Genomic DNA, 24941 nt, shown 5'->3' on the forward strand with positions numbered 1-24941 from the left:
AACTACACTCAATGAATTTTAATTTTTCTTGATGATTCAAGAAAGCACTTCTGGCTTCTTCAGTATTTCAGGAATTCTGTTAAGAGCATCAATTATCAGAGCACTGGTGAAGCACAAAAATGATGGTTAATTGGAGATATCCAGTTGAAAGAAGGCAGACTTATACTGCATTTACAGAATTTAGTGCTTTTATTACAGATACATAATGGTATAGCAAGATCACTTGTGTGATTTTTGCATGGCCCCTTTGTTATTAATTAATCTGCATGTTCTGAAAGCCTTTATCCCCCTATATACTGATTTCAGATATTCTGTCTTTATCAGCACCAAAATCACACCTTGTATGTCTGTTCATAGACCTATAGATATTGTTTAGATACATGATGCAATTTCCCGCCTATTGGAACCTCATAGCAAAAGATCTGATCTCTGTAACCTGAATTAACATAAGCAGAGTTTAGGTATACTGCACCAATGGCTTCATAGACAACCCCTTTGGTTATAGATTATAAATGTCATTTAGAGAAAGCACAAGATGGCTCCTGAGTGTCTAGTAAACTTCAACAACCACCTGAGAGATACCTCCGTGTGACTGCATAAAATGGAAATAAAGAATGGCAAATAACCCATTGACTATGCACTTTCTCACCCGCTGAGAGCAAAACGCAATCCAATGCAATTTTAGTACTTACATGCCTCTGGGGAAAATAGACCCCTAAAAATCACTGAGTGCAGCACTGGAAAAATTTCTTAAATTTGTGCTATGCTTGGTGTTATAAAACCCAAGGAAGCTTAGGCTTTCTCCTTGAGTAAAATGGACTGGTAATTTTGTTTTGTTATATTATCCACCAAGCATAATGATAATGGGTCACATGCAATTTAGGAAAAAATTAAGTCTAATAAGAAAAATCTCTAATAAATACTAACAGCATCTTATTGGTATTGTCGTTGGTCTAACCCTTCTATTAACATTTGTTTTTTACATATTAAATGATCTGTAATATGTTGAAAATGAAGAGGGTAGTAAAAATTAAAAAAAAAATTCTTATATACATTGTGCAAATGTTTACATGCCTTTTCCCTTAGGCAGGTACTAGGCAGTATGGTATATACAAGGAAGCAGTACTAAGTTACAACAGGAGATTCTTATTTTTTTTATATGCTGAGCAGTGAAGTTGCTCACTGTAGGGGGTAGACCCTATCATTAACCAGGAATACACTCAATGCAATGAAAAACAGAGATTGAATATCAGAATTCAGCCCTAAGTAAAGGGAAAAAATTATCTTCTCAAATCAGGATTCTTCTGGGCCACTGAAGGAGGGTAGAGAAACTTAGGGAACCTATGGTATCCAAGCAAAGGGGTGGGGGAATTTTATGTAGTGTTAGCTACCCATCACGGACAGTGTGGTAGAGTGGGATAGAACAAAGGGGGTGTGTTGTTCAGGAAGCTTCAATTGCATATGTGCTTCTCAAGCCTACATAAGAATTTCCCAGGAACATCCATCAGGCAGAGATGCTTGAGGACCTACTTCCAGGGATTCTGATTCAGTGGGTCTGGGGTGACACCCTGGCATCTGTTATTTTTAATGAGCTCTTCCGATGATTCTTCCACATACAACACTTTGATGATCACTACATTAAATGATACTAACAAAGAACCTTTTTTCCCAAGTCCTCTCTGCGCTCCTCTTAAAAAAATTTACATTTGAGGTGGAGATAACAGGCAGAAAGTCAAACAAGTAAATGAGGTAAAATGTTACAAGTGCTGTGAAACTTGGGGAAATCAAGGACTGGGTCATCGGGTGAAAGGTTGCCTAAGTCAATGTAAGGCTTGAACAAAGGCCTGGCCATGGGTGTAGAGAAGATTGTATACTTGGTTGGTATTCATCAATTGGTTATAAGTGGTAAATGGGAGGGAAGAGTAGGAGATGACTATCAGGTTTTTAGCCCGAATAACTGTGAAAGGTAAAGCCATTTTATGAGGAATGGCATTTGGGGAGGAACAGATTGGAGCAAACATGTTGAATATGAGGTTCTATGCTTACAAATAGAGATGCTCTAAGACATAGGTCAGTAAACTTTTACTGTAAAGGACGAGATAGTAAGTATTTTAGGCTCTGCAGGCCAGGTGGTCTTTGTTGTGACTACTTAACTCTGTCATTGTAGCATGAAAGTATTCATAGGTAATACATAAGTAAATAAGCATGGCTATGTTCCCATAAAAAAATATTAACAAAAGCAGGCAGTGGGCCAGATTTGGCCTTTGGGCTCTAACTTGCCACTCCTGCTGGAAATATAAGTGTGGTAGCAAATAGAGAAATAGGCATATTAATTCTTATATGTCTATGTACATGGTATCTTTCTGTGTAGCCATAGAATCACACCTACTCTATATAAACACTGCATTTCATGGTTATTTTGAATGAAGAATTTCTTTCCAATATATTTAAAAATCGCTCAGTGATTATCTATAAAAAAATTAAATATGGAAATATCAGTTAAAACCCCTAGATACATTTTGTACTTACTGGCTCAGCAAATTTAAAAATCTGGCTATACCAAGTGCTGGCAAAGCTATAGAGCAAAGGAAACTCAAAAGCTATTTTGGTGGAAGTATGAATTAGCATATCTACTGTGCAACAAAATTTGTTATTATCTCGTGAATTTGAATATATGCAAACCCTAAGATTTGGCAATTCTTTTCCTAGAAGACTAACCCAGTACAATCTACTGAACACATTCAGATCAATATGAACTATATTCATACCATTGTCTGTAATGGCAAAACAAAAGAAAACAAAATAGACTGAAAAATTAAAATCAACCAAATAGTTTTTTTAGTAAGTTGGGTAACACTTTAGTAAGTTGGGAAACTCAGTGAGTGAGATCATTTATATAAAGTTTAAAAATGCCTGTTAAAACACTATTTTAAAAGGGTCTTTTCATAGGTGGCAAAACCATGGAATGAAAAACTCAAAGTTCAGGGTTGCATTTACCACTGTTGGTAAGTGGAGGCAAATAAATCTAATTTGAGAGGAACAGCTAAAGAGATTTATTTGTAAACTTGGTGATGGGTACATAGATATTTAAAAAACTTTTGTTCTGAATGCTTTACATGTGTTATATCTATTCCTTTGTAATGAAGCAAGCATTGCATGATAACGAAAAGCAAGACAAAGCCAAAATTGTACTGAAATTACCAATTTAAAATTTTCAAGATATAGTTAACTTATTCATCTCTAAAAAAGAAAGGTTAATGTTGGGGATTGCTTATCTGACTCAGTTTCTTTGTTAGTCAGATCACCTTTCCCAGTGATTAAGGGCCAGCTGGCTTCCAGTGTTTCTTGTGGGCAGAATGGGACAGGGGGGACTGGGGACAGCACAGAGGAGGGAGGAAGCAGCTCTGGAGGCAGGCTGACATAGCTGGTGTAGGGTCATTTGAGTTCACCAACTTAGAGAAGAGCAAGCATTGTCTTTGGCATAGGACAGAGTGTGGTTAAATTCCTCCCTGCTTCCCTGGCATTCAGCAAGTGATTCCCTGCTGTCTTTGTATATCCCACTCATCTGGGCTTACAGGGACACTGTGTAGTGGTTTTGTGGTGGAGAAGCTATTGCTACCTAATTTTTAATTTCTTGAAAATCACTTTGTAGTGTCATGATTACAAGACTTGGAAGAAGATAAACTCTCTGTCCATTCCGAGTATAAATGGGCACTTGAGATGAAACCATCTAGTTAATTTCCCCTTGTTGCTGGAGTAGAATCTGAATCCAAACCACAGCACCACCTCACCCCTAAATCTCTATTAAAAACCACCTTGGGTAGTCTGGCAATGCTTTATTTAAAGTCAGCAGAGAATTATAAAGTCAAAAGTGAAAAATGGTACAACAAGAAAGAATCATAAAAAAATACTAGATCAGTTAAATGTAGTCAAAGGCAATTTAGTGTGTTCTGGCAGCAGTCCTTATTGATACAAAGAATGTGATGTGTCAGGGGTCGGCAAGAGCATGTAGGAAATGCAGAATGAAGGATGCAACTCCAAGCTCGATGCTGGAGCAGCCACATGAGGCTGTGAAGGATGCCTCACTGTCTTGCTTTTTCACCAGGAATTTCAGGGAGAATATTTGAATTCTCCCAGTCTGGACATCTTTTTGTTTTTCCTCAATGTAGCAAATTTTTTTAATTAGATTTTTTTCTTTCATGGAGGTAAGCTAACCTATAGGCTTTGTAGATTGGGTCAGACCAGGAAGGTAGCCATCTCTCACCAGTACTTTTTAGTATCTGAGTATTCTAGTCTCTTAGGGGTCCCCACACTGGTCTGCCTTTTCATATCTACATTCCAAGTTGTGATCATTTCTGCCTCATCTTCTTCAGTTGCTTTAGTTAGTATTAGCTAATCGGATTAGTAATAACCATAGCTATGATTATTAAGCAACTACCAGTTTTAGGCACTGTGCTGGGTCCTGCATATGCATTATCTCACCAATTCTTACAAAAACTTTATAAGACAGGTTTAGTATCAGTGATTTTACAGATGAGGACAGCTAAGGCTCAGAGGCTCAAACTCATTTGAGGTTACACATGGGGTAGCAGAAACAGGACTCACCAAGCCTGATGCCTAAGTGGGTGCTATGCTAGAAGGGTTGCTTCTCTAATCTCATCAGCATTCGTGGGTGGGGCCCAATACCTCTAGAGAGCCTAGTTGCAGTATAGGATTTTATAGGATAGTATGAAGAACTTAAGTCTGAGACCTGTGTTTCTATCTTAGATTTGCCACTTACTGGCTTTTTGGCCTTTAGCAAGTTACTTGACTCTTCTAACTCTGTAAAATGGGTCTAACAGTAACACTTATCTTAGCAGTGTTTTTGTGAGGATCATATGAGTTGATATAAATGAAGTATTTCAAAGAGTTCCTGGCCCATAGTAAATACTTACATGCATATTATTGTTGGTGTTGCTCCTGCTTCTATTATTATTATTATTATTATTATTATTATTATTATTATCATCATCATCCATGTTGATACTATTGTTGTTTTTGATGTTTCTGGAGACAGGATGCCTTCACTGAAAAAAGTAATTGTGTGGGGCCTGCTATGTGTGGGGCGATATCCACTTTTGGTATATCCATTTGTCACAAAAGAAGATGAGGCAAAATTGATTACAACTTGGAAATGAGGAAAACAGATTCCTTGGGTACTTCTACTTGCAAAATGAGGTTCTGGGGGTACCTCTTTCCCATCTAAAAATTGACTTCTAGGAGAAAGGGAAGAAGCTTTGGAGAGTTCCTTAGGTTCTGGTAGGTCTTATCAGAGTCTTGGTTGTAGATTTAGGAGGAATGATTGGTTTGATGTAAATGCTTTAGAGGGTCTGAAAGAGATTAGAGAAACCTATTCCAAAGGATAAAGACAGGACAGGAGGGAACCATTAATCTCACGGACATTCAATTCCCTAAGAACTTTTTTGGGAATGACCAGAAACAAGCCAGGCCATATGCTGTCCATTTGCAATCCTCTGAGCTGTGGACTTTTTTTTTTTTTTTCTTCGACAGATCGAGGCCAATGCCATTGCCTCATTTAAGATGGTTCTTAAGCTTGAAAAAGAACTGAAAGGTTGAGACATGCATGCAGAGTCAACACAGACGATTTGATGAAAGTAGTCCTGTCAAACACCAGGGCTCTCCCGACTGTCAGAAACAGTCTGATGACATGTTCGAAGCTTCCCAGACTGGCTTGCATTTTAGGAAATATGCACAATCAGGGAAGACATAGTTATGCTGTGGAGAGTTCTGAGATGTGGAGAGAACAAGTTAATTGTTCAGCCTCAACTGAGACCTTTCACTCAAGCCATTAATCACAGTGCACAGCCTAGACTGCTGTCCCGCTCCAGATGAAGGCTCATTCCAGGTGCTGGCCATTTGCGTTTTCCTCCAACTGGGCTGATTTATGAACCCAGAGATGTTTCCTGGTTTTTCCAAATTCTTTCCCATTACTTTGTAATAAAGGGGACATGTGATTTCTGGTTTTTTGCAGATCCTCAGTTTTAACATCCCTAATACCAAAGATTTTTTCAATTAGTTTGTGGCCTGCTTTCTGTGATCTGGAGGGTAGAAATGCTGTTCTGTGTTTTGAGTATCAAAGTTAAGACTTTAGAGACTCTTATTTCTTTCCTCTTTGGCTGGAGTTGACAGTGCAAAAGTCCTGCATAAGTCTTTGTGCCCCACATTCAACATCTGGATGCAAATTAAGCTTTAGTAACCTTAGTGACAGTAGTTCATCACAGGTGTTAGAGTTATTCTCATCTCACTCCAGTGCCTGTGGTTCAGGGTATAATATCAGGGGCCTTCCGCATTTGGGCCAGATCTCCGGTGACAGTGTAAGCCAATATTGAAGACTTCACAAGAGAATCTGAGTGTCCGAGAAGGACATTATAATATTGAGGCTGTACAGGGTGCTGCCGAGTGTTACCTGTTTGAAAGGTAAGCCTGATCTTAGCTGATAAGGGGCAACAGATCTCTTGGGAGTTTTCCCAAGTGGCTGAAATGTGTTACAGAAAAGTAATTGGAAATTGATATTTGACATGTCTCTTGGTTACTTTTTATTCCTGATAACACCAAAGGGTTTGGCCAGGAGTCACTAGTGACGAATAGGTGAAATTCTGCAGTCCGTTGCTGAAATGCAATCTCTTCTTTGCTGAAAGTAAGCAGCTGCTTTCTGAGCCTCTGCTTCCCAACTAGCACTTCAAGTGTAGAGACCCATGGGCTTAATTTGGGTGAAATGAGTGGTGAATACAGCCTTTTGATAATTCTCTAAACAAAAATCATCACTGGCGATGGAATGCTGTCCTTAAAATGCAACTCAATTTAACAGGTACTTGTTCAGAGCCTGCTACAGGCTCTATATTATGTTGTGTGCTGTGGGACATACAAAATAAATGTCAAACATGGCCTTTGCCCTTGAAGAACTTACAGGCTCTTAGGAAGGATGATGTGTTTATGAAACACATTTTACATGGCAAGATAAGGTATCATGTATGTGCCAAAGTGAGTGGAACCTGGAATAAGTATAACAGGGAGTCAGAAAAAAAGAGAGTAGGGGAGACTGAGGTTGTCAGGGAAGCTTTATGGATGAAGTGGGATGAAGACATCAATATCTCAAACCCAGAACTCTACCTTAAAGAAATAGCAAAGAGCACAGTATCCGATTACTTAAAGATTATGGAGTCTCCTTTAAGTGAAAGTAAATTTGTTCAATATGAGAATGAATTAATTTAGTTCAATAAATATTTATTGAGTACATCTATGTGCCAACAACTGTATCCAATGGTGTAGGGGAAGAATAATCCATACAAACAAAACATGTCTGGGTATGCTCAGGTGCTACCCTCTCTTAATGTAGATATTTAAAGTTATTGCTGCTCTGTGTGATTCCAAAACCTGTGATTTTTACCACTTATCGTTCTGTCTCTCAAATAGACCTCATGCTTGCTTCAGCAGCATATATCATAAAATAGGACTATACAGAGAAGATTAGCATGGCTCCTGTGCAAGGATGGTATGCAAATTCATGAAACATTCTATGTTAAAAAAAAAAGATAGACCTTCTTCTTATCCAAGATATCTTTGGGTTGAGAAGCTGACTTTAATTTTTTGTGCAGAGGAAAGAATGACATGTCCAACGTCATAAATTATATGCAGTATAAACAGTTGCATGCACGCTTGTCATGAAATGGAAGACACACTGAGTTAGCACTGAATGTCATCCCAAATTGTTAGGTTAGGGAGTATTTGGAATAGCATTTGAAAAGTCTGCTCCTGGCTCAAACTCAGGACCATAAGCAGAGCCCAAGCTCTCTGAAGATCAAGTTTTTCTTGGAATTTCCATTATTACCCTTGACAGCTACTGTGGAAACCCAATTAGAAGGGTCTTCCATCAGTAGAGTTTGAGACAGTCTTGCACTGGGCTCTTTGGCATTTGTGAAGTTTGAAATCAGCACCACCCACATATATTGGCTAAGTCACTAAAAACCCTATCTCTATTCTTCCTTGAAAACAGGAGAAATCAATTTTTTGTTCATCTCTTAAGGTACAGGTGTAACTGGGCAACTTTAAATTGTTCTAGAAAGAAAAGAAGTCAGGATGATAAGGGTGGTGGCATTGGTGGTTATCATGGACATGGTAGTCATTATTCTAAATATCCACGTAACTTTTAAGTAATATAACCACAGAACACTAGTAAACACTGGAAAGAATCTAAGATATCAAGCACTGAGGGGCAGAGGTGTCAGAGTTTATTTAGCTAAGCAATACCAGAAGAGGACTAGAAAATCCCCCTTACTAGCTAGCAATCATTCTCATACCACAATGAGACCTCTGCTTAGTAACCCCTGCATATCTGCCACCCATGTGACTGCTTTTTGAAGCTAATTTAGGTATCAAATTTAAATGGAATTCTGAGAAAACTTTCATTTTTTTCTTTTTCTTTTTTCTTTTTTTACTCTGGAGTGAGTAGTGGAGGGAAAAGCTAGAAGAAATTTGAAATCACTTTTGATTCCTGTCATTTTCCTTAGTATTTAATCACGCTCTTCAGTTGAAAGGTTCGTCTTGGCCTCCATGGGTAGGCATATACACATGTGCTCACTTGTTCATCTATATGCATGTGTATATATTGATATGCATTCCTCTCCATCATCTGCAGGCATTTTACTAATAATGGCTTGTGTGTGTGTTTTATCATCTTATTTTTTAAATGAAAATGACAACATCAAAATTTTTTGCAGAAATAGTTCTTCGATGGTAAAGACATTCCAGCATGTAGGCTAGGGTCATCTTTGGGTTACAAAATTCCGCAGAGGAGTTGGCATGGGGAGAGTATAAGCACTGTGGCTTTGGAATTTTGTCTTTCCATTTGGGGGCAGACAAGCAAAGTTGGTAACAAAAGTTGAGTTAGTGGAGAACTAGTGTAGTAAAGAGTGACATAGAAGAAAGGTAGAACAAGGTTGAGAGTGCAAGCAACAAAGTTAGTGTAGACAGAGGCAAGAGGAGGTATGGATACTGTCCACCCTTCTCCCGAACACTTTCTCCTCTCTGAGGTTATTACTTGGGCTCGGAATGGGGTTGAGATTATAAAAGGAGTTTGGACTTTTAAGTTGGAACTTTTGTTGTTGATGAAGCTGTTTTGGAAGCTTTCTTCTTGAATAGAGCCTGGGGGACTTTATATAGTAAGGAGGATCAGGCAGAGCTTAGAAGAGAGGAGATAGACCACTTAGAGTCTGATTTAGATTTTGGGTTTAAGGGTGAGAAAGCACTACCAGATTTCCATAAATCAAGGAGGTGAGTCAGCAGAATCAAAATCTGACTCAGGCTCCACTCATCAAGCTATGTGTCAGTAGGTGCATCCACCCAATGGGGCATCTTTTTTCTAATTCATCCACAGTACTGTCTAGAACAGCATAGTCCCTGGATATGGGAATTTTCAGTTTTCCTATAGGTTGTCCCCACTTATTCATGTACTGAGGGAAGGAACAGAGGTTTAAAGCTGAAGTACCTGACAAAAGCACTTTTTAATGTACTTTTCTTGAGTAGCTCAGTGTTCAGGGTAAGTTTAAAAGGGAAGTGGCCAATAGAGTTTTTGATTTCATACCTTTAAGAAGGGAGTCACAAAGCTCAGGGTGCAGATAGAATCAGGGTGATTCTATCACCTCTAATTTCCTTTGGGAATGCTGTGAGCAAGCCTGGCTTTAGTGGTTCCTTCCTTCTTTGTTCAGAAACTCCTTGTCATAATTATTGTGCAGCTCCTTGTCCTCAGTGTCATATTGCCATGGTGGGGGCGGGGGACAGTGAGGCCTCTGGAAGAACCTGATAACTCTGAGGAGCTTAGAAGTCATTGTCAAACCAGTAAGACAAGTGTGATTGTATTAACTGAAGTGTGTACAAAGCCTATTTGACAACAGCTAGGGGACATTGAAAAATCGGAGACCGCCATCACATATGGAGAGGTCTTCCCATCTTCACCTCAGTGGCTGTTTCTTCTTATTGAAGAATGAAAACAGTAAATGGCCTAAAGCGAGCTAAAAGCAAATCCCTTGGCTTTATTCATTTCATGACTGCAATACTTGGTGGTAATATTAGTAAAGGCCCTGGCATTCCTCATAGGAGAAATGCCAGAAAAGAGGCAACTGGATGTTCATTCACCCGCTTAAGTTCTTTTAGAAAAAAACATGATTTATAAAAGAATGCAGAATCATAATTGTCAGCCAAGGTGTCATTTTAACTTTAGGATGTCCAGAAACAAAGAGATATTATATCCTTTGTTCTCGGAGCACCACAGATGCCAAATTATGCACAGGGTTCCCTCCTGGCATTGAGTGCTTTGGAGCCTAGAGGCAACCAGTGATTTCAGAAAGATGTTGCCTCTGGTGGTGTCCTCACCTGAATATCTCCCTGGAGCTATGGGAGGGAGCATGGCCCTCCTAACTTCTCTGCATTCTGATAGAGCAGGCATTAGCAAGAGGGACAGATATCTTAGAAATGGCTGGTGGCTTGAGGTAAGCTGTCCCCAGCCTCACTCTAGGGAGCTTGAAAAGAGTACCATTAATGTACTGGAGAAATAATTCATTACTTTTGGTTTTGTCTGTACATCAACATATGCCAACAGATGCTCAATTCAAAACATGAATATTTGATTAATATAAGAACAGGCATCTGGAACAGAGAGCAGTGGAATTTTGGGGACTTGAGTAAGACTCAAATGTCATCCATTCTAACCACAGCTGTCTGAATGCGCATAGTAGGCATTGAAAATATTTGTTGATTAGGTTTTCTTTGATTTGAACAACTTGGTTGCTTGGTTTCAATCCCAGATGTTTGGTATCTAGCCAGAGTTGTATGCTCTGTGTGCTGTCATCAGCCTCACCACCACAGAGATGCATTGTCAAAGGGCAGCATTCTTCCCATCCCCATGGTGAGGTCCCTTCTCTCTCCTCTCTCAGCCCATGCACACTGGCTGTAGGCCATAGAACACCCTGAAGATGGCTCATAGAGCTGTTCTCCACACCCCCATTTTCCCCAGTGTCATTGTGTGGTTGTATCTTATGACAGAGAACATTGGCATCATCTCCACTAACAGACCACAGCAGTGTTGGTGACAGGTACTTGAGCAGCCATTTACTCATCAGTTCAATTGGTCATTGCAAAAGTGTTGAGTTAAAGGCCTGTTAGTTCACAGAACTGACCTGAAACCTGAGGAGGAAATATGAGAAAACCATGGGAAAGGAGGAAGAAGACTAACATATGAGTGGGATATGAGACATTTATTATTTCCTAGGGAAAAATGACAAGACAAGGTAGTTATAAGAAAGGGCACTTCCTAATTGCATTAGTGCTGATGGCATGCACAACAGAGGGGAATGGGCACTATATGGTAGAGTAGATATACCGTCTACAGATTGGCATTTCAGATTTGCCTCATAACTCCAGCATTTAGCTTTAAGGTAGGGCCTTAGTTCCCCACTCTGTAAAATAAAGTGAATGTCCCATGATATTCTTCAGTACTATCCATCCTTCTGTGACACTTTGATCAGAACTTATGAAATCCTCATTTCCCCATAATTTAATGTTCACCAAATATCTATAATTTATTTACTTGTATAGTCAAGTAGACTTCTAATATTCTAAGGACACTAAGAATGCAAAGTAGTGAAAGAAAGTATAGACTATGCCTTAATATCCCGAGAGGAAGACAGCAGCCTTTGAAGGGTTATGAAACCCACTTTAGATAAAAATAGATAAATAAATAAAGATTTCCTATGGTTGGGAGTGGAGGTCTTACTCAAAGTGAAATAGTGACAAGTTTTATCTTTCTTCTTGAAACACGTTCTTGACTCAGTTATTGGGTTACACGGTATTGGTATGACAACTTTGTGAGTAGGTACCAAATGACCTCTGCCGCTATTGGTAAAAGTGGTTTCTCTTCAGCCCATCCAAGAAATAGGGACTATATTTTTGTGGGTGGTTGAGAAACTAGAGCTAGGATAACTAATCTGTAGTTGAGCCCGACAAGTAGTGGAGGTGGAAGTTAGAATCCTACCTGACTGAAATAGTTTTACTACACAGGAAATTTCTCATCTCTTTAGACCCCAATGGAGGTAGATAAGTGGGTTCCCTATATAAAAGGCAAAACTCAGAAGTCACTAGAAACCTCTCACTTCTGCATAGTAATTGATAGTTTTCTGAGCTATAAACCAATTGGCCAATTACTAGCCACGTTGTTTTATCCCCACAAGAATCTTGTGAGGTCATACTATGTCCCCATATTATAATAATCCTGTGAGGTCAGGGTTATATCCCTACATGACAGATGGAAACTTGAGGTAAAAGTATGCTGATAGGGGTTTAGCTGGTTCTTCCAGGGCATTTTTGATGGATGCTGGAAGAACTGCCACCCTGAAACTCCATGGTGCCCCATCTTTACAGTTGAACTTCATCTATCTATAGGCTAAGGCATTCCTGACTCTGGGTACTGCTTTTTAAAATGCAGATACCCGTGGAAATAAAATCACCTCAAGCTTGCTATCACTTAAATATTTGCCTGAATGAAATCCTAGCAATCATTTGTATCTGCCCTCGTTGAGCACAGAATGTTAACATGTTAAAATTAGGCTAAAATGAAGGGGGATTGGGATAGATTAGGGTTTGGAAGTTTGTTTGGAGTAACCATCCAGGTGGGAGTGTAATCATGAGGATCTCCAGACTCCATTTCCAAATGAGGGGCAGTCCCTGAGCAAGGAATAGTGTGCATGGCATACAGCAAGGAAGATAATGAAAACAAAGTAACTGTTCATATCTTGGGCTTGGTTGGCCTACCTGTGTTAGACCCACCCCTGGTGAATGGGGCAAGATTGTGATGGATGGGGTCAAATCCATTTGCTATTATTTGCCAAGTACCTGGCTTTGGGCATTGGTCCATTTCATATGTTCTCATATTCTGCTAACTACTTACGGCAGAAAAAATCATTCCTCTGTCTGATTCTAATATGTGCCAGTTGAAACTGAAATCCTAATACTGAGCAAATGTACCAAAGAACACTCTATAAACTTAATGAGGGAGATGAAGAGATATGTGCCAGAAACCTAGAAAATTTAACACTGATGAGGTTATGACTATTATATGTTTAGTTAAATTGTTGACACTGACAGGACGTGGCTGAGGAAATCTACCGTCCGTTTTCTCCTTGTATCAGTGATAATGGTTCCTTGGTGTGCTCTTCTCAGTTAACAAAAATATTCCTGAAAGTTAAATGCAGGAAGAAGTGACATAAGAAATACTTTTATTATCTCTGCTCTTCAGAGAGTTCCCTCCAGGAACATTATTTAAAACAGGACTTCTCTTGACTGGCAAAGTGAGTTTGGAGGGAACGACTCATAGGTTCAGAGGTGAGTGTGGATCCTTTTGAGAGTTACAGCGTCTCCTGACACCTTTGCTTATACACTTGCCCTGGCAAATCTATCTAGCACAATGCTGCCCTAGCCTTCCAGAAATACCTTTTTTCTCTTTTACATTTTCCTTTCTCTGAAAAACTGACCAAGGTTCTCCTTTGCCTAGTGAATAAAATCTCAATTCCTTTAAGTGCCATTTAAGGCATAAATGTGGTCATGAGTTTTGTAAGCTGCAAAGTACTATATAAATTTTAGCTATTTGAAGAGGAATCAGAGGGTAGTGGAAAGGATATTGAATTTAGAGTCAGAAAACCAAGGTTTGAGTCTTGTGCTAGTGGGGTGACCTTGGACAGGTCACTTAAAGTCTCTGAACTTCAATTCCTTCCTTTATAAAACAAGATTATTGTGATAATTAAAGTAATTGAAAGTAACATAGTAATTAGCAAAGAGTGGACACTCAATACCTGTTAATGAAGACATGATAACCAAAGGCAATTTAGTCTAGCACTTAAGAACACTGGCTCTCAGGACATAGGTCACTTATCTTCTCTTATTCCCTACCTATAAAGTGGAGATAGTGCGTGTCTCTTATTCCCTACCTATAAAATGGAGATAAGATGGACGAGTCAAATGAGTTAATACATATTAGAAATTTTGAACAGGGCCTAGCCCATATCAATGCTTCTATAAATATTAAGGCTCCTTTTGCTGCTGTTGTCACTTTTATTATTCAAGGACCTGTCCTGGTTTATCTTTCCAGCTTTATTTGGTTGTCTCTCCTACCAGTAAAAAGAGGTTTTCCCCCAGGTCATGACATCCTTAATTTTGGGACTGATTCTTACTCACCTTTAACTTACCTAGGCTTTACCCAATGCCTGAAAAATAATCATTTTTGTTGTTAAAAAAAATGTACAACTACACGTTTGCTACTTCTTGGCATTGCACTGAAGGTTTTAGTGTAGTAAGGCAAGAAAAAAAAAGAAAGAAAGAAAAGGCATCTAGGCTGGGAAGGAAAAATAAAAAACTGTCTTTGTCCATAGATGAAATGATCATTTATATTGAAAATACAGTAGAATTTATGATAAGCACTAGAGGTAATAAGTGAATTTAGCAGGTTGCAGGATAGAAGATCAATATACAATTTTTTTTTTGTTCTTTATCCTCAGTATAGCCAGTTTAGTATAGACCAGTTTAATGGGAGCATAGGATGAGTAAGGAAGAGTGGTGGTGAGTAAAACTGGAAAGACAGGTTGAAACTCAGTTTGATAACATGACTTGATGACATGGAATGGTTTTGCTTACTCTTTATCTCTACCACCCCCCTTTTTCTTTCTTTGTCTTTTCCTTCCTTCCTTCCTTCCTTCCTTCCTTCCTTCCTTCATTTGTTCCTTATTTTCCCTCTCCCCTCTCTCTTTGTTATTCATTTGTTGGTATAAACAACTTTTCTCCATGAACAAAGTTTCAGTTCTGTTTCTTAAAAACAGAAGTTTTTTATTCATTGGGTTAAGTAAACAAAATGACCATAGCTATGTTGCATTGAGCTTACAGGGAACATTCTATGGAAGGAGTTCCCAAAGATAGAGATTGTAATATCAGCACACAGACACTGGAATTCAGGGTGTCTGGATTCAAGTTCTGACTTTGTCTTAGCTATCTCTATGACTTTGGGAAGGCCATTTCACCTTTTGGAGGTTCAGTTGCTTTGTCTTAAAAAAAGATAATGGCAACATGACCATCTTTTTAGGGTTGTAGTTAATTCAACTCAACAACACTTTTTCATTTCCTAGAAACTGGATTAGGACATGTAAAAGGAAAGTCTTTTCCTTCAAGGAATGTTTAGTGAAAACAGGCTTGGAAATAACTCCACTGGCATAAGATAGGCACAAAGTTCTGGCAGTAACTGCTGTTTTTCACAGATCTTAGCTTTGGTCCAACACATCACCTATGAGTTGTTGAATGTCTGATTGATGAAGTATTGAAGATCATTTAGAAATATAGAAAAGAAAACACACTCTTCTGGGGCTTGCACAAGAGGGGGAAATGGAGCCAAGAATGTACCTATAATTTAGGGTAAAGAGCAATAATGAGGTCTCATAAAAATAACCATGATGTTAAATAGACTGCAAATCATTTGTCCCTTGATGCTTTTCTTAGATTTTGTGCCAGTGGGGGGGGGGGGGGGGGAAGAAGAAAAAAAATGATAATTGGCCTTGTGATTTATGACAAAAGAGATGCTTGTACACAGGATTTTGTTTTAGTGTAATCAGCCCCCCCCCCCCCCCCGCCCCGCACTCTACTACCACCTAAAATTATTTAAGGGGAGAAAAACAAAATCCACCCAGCTATAAAGAGCAACCAGCCTGGGTTTGGAAAAGGCTTTAATCTACTCTGCCTGGGGTCATATTGTTTTCTGCTGCTCTTGACTTTATTTCAAAGTGTAAAAAATCACTAACAGCTATAATTATTTCAGTTTTATTCACTGAGAGATTATTCCAATCATGTAAGAGAAATAGATTCTAGGTTTTTTAAGTGACCTCTTATCTTGTCCTTCAAAGAAAACAGCATATATGTTTGGAAAAAACACTGAACAAGGGGTTTGGATGATGAGAGTTCTTAAAGCTAGAGCTGTCAGTCTTGAGCTTTTAGGCATTAGCTAAATCAAGTCCTGGATTTGGCCTTCAGTTTTTCCATCTGTAAAATGGAAACAGTTATACCTACCCAGCTGCCTCGTAGGGTTGGGAGTGTCAGTTGAGATGCTGAACTTGGAAGTGCCATGAAAATGCAAGGTGGTGCTTGCCTTTCTCCTCCTTGCAGTGGGGTTCTGCATCACAAAATAACAGGATGGACTTCAGATACTTTACAGGAAGCCAGTGCTGCTCTTAACAAAATGTTTAGTGTTACATGGTAAGGTTAGCACAAATTTATTTTTTCCTCACAACTGCCTTTCTAAATTCACTCTGTAGGGCCAGATACTCCTTTGCTTCTGAATAAATTTCAGTTGGTGCCCAGAGCTTGCTACTCGCTTTGGTTACTTGAGTAAGTCATCTGGTTACTCAAGTGTCCAAACAGTATCAGTTCAGTTATGAATATGAAAAGTCTAGCATAGGAATAAACACTCTGAAATTCATCCATAGGTAATGCATCTTCTCTGTGCTTTGTAGCTTCTTCCTTTATTTTTTCATCTTCTCCCCATTCCCACACACCAGGTGAATAGGGTGCAGAGAACGGAGAGAAATGGGAGGCTGAATCCAACTTGCTTGGCTGGTGCCCATCTGCTGGCTTGCAGTGGCAGATGTTTAGCCTGGCCCTTCTCCTTGCAGGCTGTTTCAGTAACAGCTGTGGTCCTCTTAACTGCCGTTCTCTTGATGATAAATCCATCTCCTGAGGCTGTCCACTTGTGATTCCTTCTTCAAATCCTGGGCATCTGGGGACTTTTCTCTGCTGAGGTTTCCTTACCTCCAACAGTACAAGATCCAAGACTATACTGGGGTGCTTTTGTCTTGCACTTGTCCCTTACTTCCTCCATGGAAATACGGGTCTTTGACTTACTAATAGTAGGGTGGAGTTATATCCTCAAATTAATGTGGCATCCTTAAAATGAGCCACCTACTAGGCAGCTTCAGCCATAGTCTTTCATTTGTTAAAGGTTTTAGGTTTAAGTCAGAAAACCCTTCACTTTGACCCTGAAAACACAGGGAGCACATTCCAAGCTACTTAAGTGAGCCATTGAACTCCCTGTCACTTGCTTGACATGAGGGAAGCGCCCCTAAGCCTTCTCCATGTGGGTAAAGCATTGCAGGCAGAATTCTTTGTAAAAATCCCCACTTCTCAATTCCAAACTCTTATCATAGCCTAGCCAGCATCTTTTCTAGAATACAGAGAGGTATGGTCAGCTAGGGTTTGTAAATCCAGTTCTTAGTAACCTCTGTTACAAGTCCAATTTGGGTGATCCAATCATCCTGGCATGTAGGTCTGGTTGGTTCCTATTGTCTTGGGACTTCAACTGAACTTCAAACAGAATCCTGTTTTAACCTTTTGTTATATTTCTATCGGTGTATCTCAAACTGTAGTTTGTGGAACTGCTTCAGAGAAGTGTTCTAAGCTTTAAAAAGTTATTGATCAAGTAAATTTGAGTACCAAATGTGAGATTTATAACTCTTAATTTACTCATTGTACATGAGCCTATTAAAAAATATGTGGAATCTATAATAAGGAATACTGTTTGACACTTTTTAAACCCACTGTTCCTCAAATATATTTAACTATACAGTTTGTTAACATAGCGTCTCTATATTTTGGGAAGTGCTGCTCCAGATACAACTTAGGGCTTTTCGATGAATAAGCAGGGGCAGTCCCTGGTGATGCTTCCACTGAGTTTAGCTAAGTATGTTAATACATTCCTCTAAAGTTTCCCTAAAACAAAAGTTTTATTCCTTATTAATAGAAGTGGGCTCTTTTTCAGAGGAATATCTGTTTGGAGAACAGCCAATCAGCATTGGCTATGTGGGAGTAAGAGTCATTAGTAGCCCTGTGGCCCTACTTATAATAAACAACAAAAAATAAAAAATAAGATATTTAAACCCCTTAGAATAGTGATTTAAAGTGACCTGATACTTGCTTTAGGATTTGAGAGCTTACCTTTGATGATGTCTAAAGGTGAAGGCACAGAGACTTACAGAGACTTATTCTCATCTGGACCAGATTTAGTTCTTCCTATGTTTTTTAAAACTCATGATCATCAGTTGTGGTGGTTTGAATCATCCTGAATGTCTCCACCTTTTGGTAGGTTCAATTGGTCAGTTCTCAGACATCTTTTTCTGTACATAGCCCATTTTCTTTTATTTTTTTTAAATTTAACATTTATTTATTATTGAGAGACAGAGAGAGACAGAGCATGAGCAGGGGAAGGGCAGAGAGAGGGGGAGGCACAGAATCCAAAGCAAGATCCAGGCTCTGAGGTGTCAGCATAGAACCCAACGTGGGGCTCCAACTCACAAACCGTGAGATCATGACCTGAGCCGAAGTCAGACACTTAACCAACTGAGCCACCCAGGTGCCCCTATAGATACCCCATTTTCAAATATAGATTGTGATTTCCCAGATAGCCTGTTCCATGTATTGTTTCATCATGTTTTGATAAGATGATTGGCTTTATGGTTCTTCTCTGAACTTTGCAAGAATTTATGCTGAATAACATTTAAGTCCTCCTAACATGAGCAACTGTCTTGGTTTTAGAGCTGAGAGTCCTATATCTCAGGGATTCCATCCCTGGGACAAAAAAAATTCTTATTTTTTGGTGATAGATGCTACAGGTTCAGGGAAAAGTATAAAACCCATATGGCAGCCCATATACAGATGCAGAAAGCAATGCTGTTTTTAGTGCCAAATAGATAAAGCATAGATTATTTATCTTCCATAGTTGTTGTCACTATGTTTTGTCCTTCTCTTGCCAACCATGACTTGAAGTTCACCCTAATGAATCACCCATTGTTGTTTCACACCGATTGATGCAACTTGAGGGTATACCTTAAGTACACTGTAATTATGAGTATTCACAGTCTATCTTTGACTCTGTTTCTTGATGAACTGTTGTCCTTTGTATCGCCATAGTGCTAGTTTAAGTTTTTACATTGTGAATATTGTGACTATATTTTCTAAGTGTTCAGATAATGAAAATGAGGATAATTATACTCCAATGCCAGCATAACCTGGAAACCCCAGAAAAAGAAGGTTAAATGACTGTTAATTAATGACTGATGGAAGGACACATGCAACTAGATTAGGGAAATCAATAATCAAAAGAGAGCATCTTGCAAAATGTGCAGAAAATTGGACATGGTGGAGATGGCCTTGTGAGAACACATAGGGAGACTGAGTTTCTCAATTTTAGGATGAGACACAGAAGAACTTCTAAATTAGTCAGAAGCTTTTTTGTCTCCTAAAAAGACACCACTGCCAGGATACCTGGGTGGCTCAGTTCATTAAACTTCCAACTCTTGATTTCAGCTTAGGTCATGATCTCACAGTTTGTGAGATCAAGACCCACATGGGGCTAACAGCACAGAGCCTACTTGGGATTCTCTGTCCCTCTGTCTCTGCCCCTCCTCCACTCTCTCTGGCTTTCTCTCTCTCTCTCTCAAAATAAATAAATAAGCTTAAAAGAAAAAAAAAAAGACACCACTACTTAGTTGAAAATAGTCTCTGCTAAATTATCTTGGCTATACCACCCAGGCAAGCAGCATTATCATATTATTCTCTCGATTTTTCTATGACATCAATTTAAGTTACATTTCCCCATTTATAGGTTTCAGTTAAAATGTCCTGTGGAGAAATTTTGGGTGTCAAATGTGGTGCCCTCTTACAGAATAGAGTCAATTTTTTAAGATCTGACCAACAGCATGCTTTCCTTAGTATGTAAAGTGATTTCTTGAACCACAGCAAGATAATGTTCCCTCTAGTTCTTCAGTATTTGGACTTGCAAAATGGAGTTTCAGGTTATCTTCTTGATTTCTATGAAGATTTTAATAAAACTGCAGAAAACATAACACATTGTTGATATCCTATTTAAATACAAACTCGACTTTACTTATCTGTCTGCATACTAGCAGACAATGAAAATACAGGTATTGGTAACTGCCATTTCGTTTTTAAATTTCTTACCAAACAAACGAACCAGTCTCACCTGCTAAATCCTGTCTCCACCCTGTCTACAACACTGCTAAAACGGGGTATGAATTTGCTTACCTGTGATATTGAAAATTACAACATGAAGTTTTGGGTCACTTTTAGCTTCCTCAAAATAGACAAAAGCACTTGGGCTTTTTGATTTCATAGAAACGGAAGGAATTGGCCTTTTTAGGTGTGTGCCTACAAAATGGCTATCAGTATTAAGGGCCATAGAAAAGATGTTAAAATGTTGGCCTGCTCTAAATCATGTCTTCAAAGTATGGGATAAGAAGAACGTGCTTCACTGATTTGAAATACATTGGGGATGAGAATGGAAGACAGTATTACAGTAAAAGAGAAATTTATTTGCTATTTGTCTGAAACTCTTTGGTGATCTGTGAAGAGGCCACAAGGAGTCTAGAAAATAATTATACCTGAGCTATTTGGTGTTGTATGTAGGATGTGACAAAAATTCATACACAGGGGGAAAAAAAGACTCATTTTTTGGAAATAATGCTGCTTCTAAATGAACAACAACAAAAATGTCACCAGAGGACAGCCAAGTCAAACAAGGCTTTCTTAATTTCCTTATTTACTAAAACTGTAATGTACTTGGAATCCAGCTTTGATTTTACAAGTTGAGAAAAGTTTTGAATTCACAAGTTTGAATTACCTCTGCTGTAAAGTCATTTCTCCTGAATAAAGAAGTTTAACTTATGATGGCATCCAATATGCTGCATAGTGTTTTGAAAACAATGTCCACATTGGACATGGACTTTTTCTATGATGAATTTATAGATGCAGCAAACATGACTGACAAAGTTCTGGCCCATCAAATAAGTATGTGGGTATGAAGTGGAGGAACATAGTTTGGAGAGCTGGACATTGATTCCTACAAGTCTAAAACCCTGCCCTTGCTAGTTAGTAAACTCTGAAGTGTTCCAAGCTGAAATGAGGGCTTGATAAAAAGCATAGCCACACATCGAGCAGAAGTTTACATTTGACTATATTCAGCCTTACCACCACATAAAGGAAGGGTGTCTTATAACTGCAGGCAGTTCAGAGAAGCATTAATGAAAAAACATTAAAAAACCAACAAGAGTAAAAATACTCTATTATGTCATGGGAAGGGATGAAATGTTGTCTTTTACTAAATAAAAGTACTATCTGTTTCTATTGTATTTTCATTTTCCCTTTAAAAAGTCTTATGTATTTTAAGAATATACAATAATACAGCCTTCAAAATTTAAATACCAAATAAAATTTTTTAAGAGTTAAATTTGTACAGAGGACAGAAATGTAAAAATAATGTTATATTTTTCCCACATGTATGATCTATTTAGTCAGTCCTATTAATTACTATTAATTGCCACTCTTAACTAATTCTACATTTGTTTTAAATAATAGGATTTATATAGCCAAGAGGTAAATACTGTAGAACAATATAGAGTTTAAAATAAAACCTATTTTTCATATATTTTTATGGTAAAGTAGTTACATATCTATACAATTGTTTATTATATATTATTTTTTCGAGGGAGGTTCTGTTATGGATGCACCCTGAGTTACTTTTCTAAAAAACTGGTTATTCTGTTTGCCACCAGTGTGCTTTTCATGAGCCTGTCCTGGTTTAAGGCAGGAAAGCAAATCGGATTCTGATTAATTGCACTTAACGTTGTACAAATAGCCCTACACATTGGCTTCTGACTGTAAAGGAAATTTCCTCGCCAATGACTTTCAAACTATTTTATGTCATTTAAGAATCTTTTTAGGTCATTTTAAAATGTCACTTATCTGAGGTTGGTTATCTTCATTTTTCTGCTTGTGCTAATTGAAAAAAGGGAAATACATTTTCAATTCTCTAACGAGCACCCAAAGTAGAATTGACAAGTGTCCATATATATCACTAATGGAATGTGCATCATCTACCTGTAACTTCTTTTAAAACTGATTCTGGGTAGTTGGAAAAGTGAAACTGCTATTTTCATCATTATGCCTCTCACTCCCCCTTTCTCAGTAATGAGTAACACTCCTTTTTGCTGTTCCAAGCCCTCATGTTTCCTATCCTTCTCAAAGGGAGACCCATACTCCTTCTCAAAGGGAGACCCATACTCTGCTTTCTCACCCTCACATCCATGTCACTGTGCTTTCTCTAGTTCTTTGGATCCTGTCTTACTCCTACCAGTACTTCACAACCCCATGAATACCCCCTCAACTTTATAAAACTTCATCTGGACCATTTTCTAGCTATGTACTTTGATGTCCCATATGCCTTCTTACTCGGCCATCATCCTGTAGTGTTCTGTAAAGTTTCGTGTACTTTCTCCTCAGATGCATTGTGATTTCACGCCTTGTTCTTCCCTCATATCCCCAAGAAAGATCTAAAACAGGTCTAGACAGATTGCAATGGTTCAAGAAAAATGATCAATTGGTTCATATAAATGGTGCTGCATACAAAATATGATGTGGGAACAGGCATGTAATAATATATTTTTTAATGGAAACCTTGTCCAGAATATTTAACAGGATGTGAAAGCACAGGCCTTGTTGAGGTAGAGAAGTAGGGGTTATGATTAAAAAATAATCATAACCCTGACTTCTGGGCTCAGGTTTTAGTTTGCAAAGTAGCCTTACTACTTCTGGGTTGGGACTCTAGGTTATACACATGTATAGAAAATACATATGCACATGCACACACTCACAGGATGGGGGTTTGGCCTTGACATATATTTTTAATTTGATGCCAGTACTTTTTAGCAGTCTGGTCTGAAGTTGGGAAAATAGCCATTCCATGTCTGGTTGAGTTATGAGTTGAGAACAAATTTCACAACAAACCTCAATGATTTTCCACCAACTACACCAACCCAAAGACAATTTCTAATCGTTTGGTTGCCATCGTATTGCAAAAGAACCAGAACACAGACATGCTGTCTGTTTCGCTTAAATTTATAAAAACCCGCTGAAAGGGAATGTAGAAAGTAAACGACCCATGGTAAAGCATTGTGAATGAAGAGAGAGGTGCTGTGGTTAGCTGAGTTTCTCAATCCCTCAGATTCTCAAAGCCAAGAGAAAATTTATCTTCTTCCACTGAGACATAAACTAAACTCTTTTGGTCATTAATCTGCAAAGTTGATGCCTGCCATGGTAATTCATCAAACATTTTTGTGGAGTGAGTCTGGTGGGGCCTCTGGGGCATCCGCCTTTGAAATTCAAAGCACTGTTTTGTCCCCTGAGGACAGAGTGACTTTCTCCCCTCATTGCACATCTGGAAGGGAAGTTTCTGCTTCTGCTCTTCCCTAGGCTGAGTCAGGACCTAAAAGGAGCAGCCATCTTTATGAATCATGTGCTTGTGCTCTGAGACTCGGAATATTCTTCCCTGGGCTGTCCTGTATAGAGCAAGAAGAGAAATACTGCAGCAGAGGCACTGTTTATAAAGGCCTTTTCCCCTGTATTACAGTTCACCACAGGAAAAGGACAATTACTGTTTGCAGTGATTTTTATAGGGGTGGGAGTCACCGCATTAACCATTGTGAAAAACGAGTAGAATCCTCAAGCTACAACTCTCCATTGTCTACAGATAAATCAGAAAATGGTTCCAGAATCTTGAGGTCTGATCTGAATTTACAACCATGTCTCCAGGCTTAGGGACAAATATACAATCTGATGAGAATGGGCATTTCCAACAGAGACTGTGTTCCGTAGGTGCTGGACCGTCTTCTGCCCCTCTAATAACTGTGCCTTGTAATCCCTTGTCCTTAGCTGAGGCACCTGGACCTTCCAGTCCTCTTGTGAATTGACCCTGCCAGCTCCTGTCCTTCTGTCCTCAGCTCTGCAACACACTCCAGACACAGTGGCCACCTTTCTGTTCCTTGAACTGTGATACCAATGTCTTTTCCATGTAGGGCTGTCCACCCTGACCAAAAAGTCTCTGCCCTACAATCTTTGTGAGGTTGTTTTCTTTTTGTCATTGAAGTTTCACCTCTACTGTGAACTCCTCAGAGAAGTTTTCTCAGACCTTTGGTTTAAAGAAGCTGAACCCACAAGCCACTATCCATCAGTTCTGCGTGTCACTTTCTTTGCAACACTTATTGATATGTGAGTTAATTAATTTCTTTGTTTCTCTCTTTTCCTTTCCTTTCTTTTTCTTTTCTCCTTTCTTTCATTCCCCCCCCCCTTTTGCCCTCCCTCCCTTCCATCTTCTTCTTTTTCTTCCCAAGCCGCCTCTACCTCCACTAAATTGTTAACTCCAAAAGAGCACAGCTCTCATCCATCCTCTTTACTGTGTTATAACCATGGTACATGTTCAATTATTCTTATGGAATTGAATCATTTCTTTGTTCTTCAGGTGTTTGGCTGAGGGTAGCGTGACATTTACAGTAAAATTTTTGTTACTTTTCATATTTTAAAACATGCTTAGATTCATGTATTTTAGGTATAATTTACTCTTACACACTTATCTATTGACCAACCTATTCATTTATTTAACTGATGCTTATTAAGCATCTCCTGTATGACAGATATCTTTCTAAGATATTACAGATGTCAGAAAAGTTTCAGCCATCCAAATGATACCATTAAAGGGAGAGAGACGTGTTTGAAAACACATTTTCATATTTTATGTCAAATAATATGTCCAGAGCAGTCTAACTTCTAATTTTCTTTTACTAACCAAACTTATTTTGTACTACTCCAATCGTGTATCCTACACGAAGGTTTTCTTCACTATCCCACAGTTGTGTCTTATCTTCACTCATGTTGTTTCTTTATTTTAGAACTCTCTTCCCTCTGCTGTTTCCTTCTGCATATTCTGTGACTCTTTCAAGACCAGGTCAGGGGTTTCC

At 38.7% G+C, this 24941-nt stretch overlaps 1 protein-coding gene and 1 non-coding gene across 3 annotated transcripts in view; both read left to right on the plus strand.

Annotated features, from left to right (window-relative positions):
• Positions 1–24941, plus strand: part of LRMDA (leucine rich melanocyte differentiation associated) — a 1031273-nt gene that overhangs the window by 845023 nt on the left and 161309 nt on the right. The window lies entirely within an intron of this gene.
• On the plus strand, positions 7479–7584 carry LOC125148501 (U6 spliceosomal RNA). Its single transcript, XR_007145585.1, has one exon. It is a non-coding gene; the product is annotated as a U6 spliceosomal RNA (small nuclear RNA).

Source organism: Prionailurus viverrinus, chromosome D2, assembly GCF_022837055.1.
Source record: "Prionailurus viverrinus isolate Anna chromosome D2, UM_Priviv_1.0, whole genome shotgun sequence".
NCBI lineage: Eukaryota > Metazoa > Chordata > Mammalia > Carnivora > Felidae > Prionailurus > Prionailurus viverrinus.